The sequence below is a fragment of the Pithys albifrons genome, unplaced genomic scaffold, assembly GCF_047495875.1.
Source record: "Pithys albifrons albifrons isolate INPA30051 unplaced genomic scaffold, PitAlb_v1 scaffold_44, whole genome shotgun sequence".
In the NCBI taxonomy this organism is placed as follows: domain Eukaryota; kingdom Metazoa; phylum Chordata; class Aves; order Passeriformes; family Thamnophilidae; genus Pithys; species Pithys albifrons.
Window position 1 is genome coordinate 238,067 of NW_027286059.1, and position 3,997 is coordinate 242,063.

Sequence of the window (3,997 nt, forward strand, 5' to 3'; positions counted from 1 at the left end):
AAACACTGACTGTGCAAACACTCCTGATGGACCTTTACCTATAATTTGTGTACCATTGCAACTTCTGTGAGGATAACTTGATACTCCTCATTTCACCCCCAGCAATCTTCTCTCAGGAACCAAAGGGACCCTGGGACGCTGTGGAATGCCTTGGAACCAAGGGGCCATTCTGACACTTGGGAACCTCATGGAATCAAAGTTCCATTGTGACCCTGCAGGACCTCAAGGAAACAGAAGCCCTTTGTGACCCTGTGGAGCCTCATGGAATCCAGGGATCATTGTGACACTCCAGGGCCTCATGGACTACAAGGAACCCTGGGACACTGCAGAAATTTTCCCCATTCTCATTTTGCTCTTCTTAAAGATGGGCTTGGCATCTGCCTTTTCCAAGGACCCCAGAACCTCTCAGATTGCTCTGGCCCTTTTGAGAGCACAGCCCAGAATCCCAGGCAAGGGTGATGCAGCAGTTCAGGAGCACTTGCAATGAACTGTCCAAGACCACTGAGATGAATCTCACTGGGCCAGTGGAGTTTGTTCCTGGAGTCACTCACAGAAATGTCGAGGTCCAGCAAGGCATCCACCTCTGAACTGGGATTGTGGGATTCTCATGCACCCAGGGGTGATCAGAGAGTCTTTCCCTTTTACACCCATGGGGAGATCATTGCAGGAGTCACAGTCTCTCCCTGGGCTCTCACTGCCACTGCTGGGGGCTGGAGGCACCTCAGCCCTGTGGGGTGTCACCTGCTCTGCCCCTCTCTGAGATGCCCCACGGCCTGAGGGATGGGCACAGGGGGAGCCCTGTGCTCAGAAGCACATCCCAGTGCTGCATCCTGGGGGTTTTCCAGGGGATGTGGGGCCCAGAGTGAAGTGACCTCGAGACACTGTGTGTCCCACAGCCCTTCCCAGCACCTCCAGGATTAGCTGATGGTCTTTGTGTTCTCTTGGGTTCATCTCCCCTCCCACACACTGTGAATGCTGAAGTCTCCTCTCTACAATTGCAGCATGGCCTTGTGAGCTGCTCATTTGGTGTCCTCATGGAGGGACAAACAACCTGTCAGTGGTGGGTGAGAGGCCAGTGCTGGGAATGGTGTTTGCAGGCAGTGATCTGTGACAATTGCCCTTGGGCCCCTTGCCCAGGGTGTCCAGGAAACAAAGACAAAGCCCAGACCCTGCTCTGCTGCTCCTTCAGGTGTGTCCCTGGAGGCCTGGCTGTGGAAGGGACACTGCTGTGCCCTCTCCTGCTCTCACACACTTTGGCTCTTCACTGTGCTTTTCTGCAACAGGGCAGTTTCCTGGGGCTTGACAGCCTATGAGAAGACACCAGTTCCTTACAGCCCCAGGGCTTGTCACCTCCTCACCCACTCCATAGAGCTGTGGAGGTGTCCTACTGCTCTCCTGCACTCCCCATTCCACACCCCACATCACTCTGCTCCAGGAGCATCCTGTGAGGAACCAGAGATGGGTGGCAGGGCTTGGCTGTCCTGCTTGGCAAAGTCCATCAGGCACTTTCACAGCCACATTCCACAGTCCCTTTTCCACCTGTAACCAGTAACTCTGAGCTGCTGCTTCCCCAGCCCTCAGGAATGGTCTCCTTGTCTGCTCTTCCCCTCTGGGGTCTCTTTTCAGTGATGGCCTGAGCAGAGCTTGCTGACATCCTCAGGAACCTGGAGCTTTGCTGATGAATTTTACTCTTTTAGAGACTTGTTCTGTCTTCAGATCTTCAGTTAGGGAATTCAGTGCCAGAGGCCTCATTAACATTCAAAACATCCTAACAAGACAAGCGTCTGGGAATAATTTACTATTAAGTCTTGAAATTTTTGTGGTTAATTAGACAGATTTCAGAAGTGTATTCAAAGTGAGTGTATTACAGTAACAAAAAAAAAGAAAGATTTCTTTTTGTCCCGTTTACTTTTTTTCCTGTTAATACACTGAGAGCAACAATCCCTAACTGATATTGCTCCTCAGCACCAGGAATGGTCTCTTTTTCTGCTCATTCCCTCCATTTATTCAGTGATCTTAATCAGATAACCCCCTGGGAATAATTTACTTTTGATTTTCAAATCTTCTGTGGTTAAATTCACAGATAAAAGAAGCACATTCAAATTGAATATCTTATACTATTAAAAAAAAAAGAGAAAATAAGTCTTTTTTGTAGCGTGTTTATTTTTTACTGTTTAAACATTAATATCAGCCATCCCCAAATGATAATCCTGAGTGTCTCTTAATGCAGTCTAAATAGACATGAAAATCAAGATATTTTATGTTTCACAATCAATGAAACATTATCCCTAATCCCTGACCGACCATTTCCCTCATCACACCCCTGGGACTCAAAGCAGCCTTGTGCAATCTGAGCTTCCTCCACTAAGGCTGGATCTGCAGGTTTCAGCTCCTGGGCACCAACTCCCACCTGCTGTACTTGGAGAAAGAGCTGCAGGAGACACACAGGGATGTTCGTGTATTGTCAGCAAACAAAACCAAAGGAAGGCACAGCTCAAAAATAGAAGAAATTCCTCTGCTGTATTTTAAGTTCACATCACTGACGTCCACTTTCCACAGCAGGCAATTTTAGACCAATGGAAAACATGTTATGTGTCAGGCACAGATCTAAAGGTCCCTCCAAGTGCTCCATACCCCAATTCTGTCCATTTTGCTGTTTGCACAAAGTGAGTCACACACTGAAGTCAGAAGTTCCCTTGATCCAGAGCAGGAGGAAAAGAGAGAAAGTGAATGAATTACTTTGTTGTGCAGAGATAAATCTCCACTAATCCAAATATTTTGGGGTTTCAGGAACTTTACTGGACATTTTCTGCAGCATTTGTTCAGATGACACCATGGTGGGTGAGACTGTTGATCTGTTGGAGGGCAGGAAGGCTCTGCAGAGGGGTCTGGACAGGCTGGATCGAGCCAGGGATGGGGAGTTCCTGTCAGTGCTGGCATTTGGCAGGTGTAAGAGACACTTCAGGTACTCACCTGCACTGCTCTGCAGCCAGAGACTTACCCTGGCAAAGAGCTGTGAAGATTCCTCTCCTGATGAGCTCTCACCTGTCCGCCCACCCCAGGAGATGTAAACCTCTTTCTCACTTCTCTTGTCTGCCCTTGGTGCCTGCAGGTCCTGCCCTGCTCTGCCATATGGCCACCTCCTCTCCACTGAAGAACTGTGGGAGTCCTTCTGAAAGATCCCGGATGCTGTGGGATGTGCCAGCTTTAGGAGATCCCTGCAGGAAGGGAAGATTAACTTTCCTGCAGCCAGAGAATTCTTCATTCAAATACTGTCGATGTTTCTCCTATAGTGAGAGCTCAGTCCCCTCCCAGCGCAGGCTGCCTCTCATCTCTGTCCCTTCCCTGCTGTGCCCTCGGTGTGTGCAGGCAGTGCCCTGAGCCCTGCTGGGCTGTGCACAGGAGCTGCTCCTGGGCAGAGCTGTCTCTCTGCAGCGCTGCCCGCTTGCCAGGAGCTCCCTGTGTGCCAGGAGCCCGGCCCAGCTCAGCAGCACAGCAACAGCCCAGGGCATTTAATGGCCCTCGGGGGGGTTTGGTGCTCAGTCCCTGAACATCAGACCCTCAGGAAAGTTAAAGTGAGATTCAAACTGTAAAGTTTCTTGCAGTGCTAATGGGTCCCACTGAGGGACACGACTGTGAAAACATTCCCAGGGTTTTTTTGAGCAGAAATTTGGAGGCAGTGATGACAGGTCTGAGACTCACAGATTTATCAAGGCTGGAAGAGACCTTCAAAGTCTTCTAGTCCAACTGTCATCCAAGCACCACTATAATCATCCCTAAATTGTATTCCAAGAAGTCACGTCCAAACACCACCTGAGCCCTTCAAGATACCACCACCTACCTGGGCTAATTATTTCATTGCATAAACACCCTCTCAGTGAAAAACATATTTTTAATATCTGATCTGATCCTTGACATACTCAAGTCAAGTCTGTTTCCTCTCTTTCCCTCCCTACAGGGTTGGCAGAAGAGAGGGAGACCCCTGCTCACTAAGACC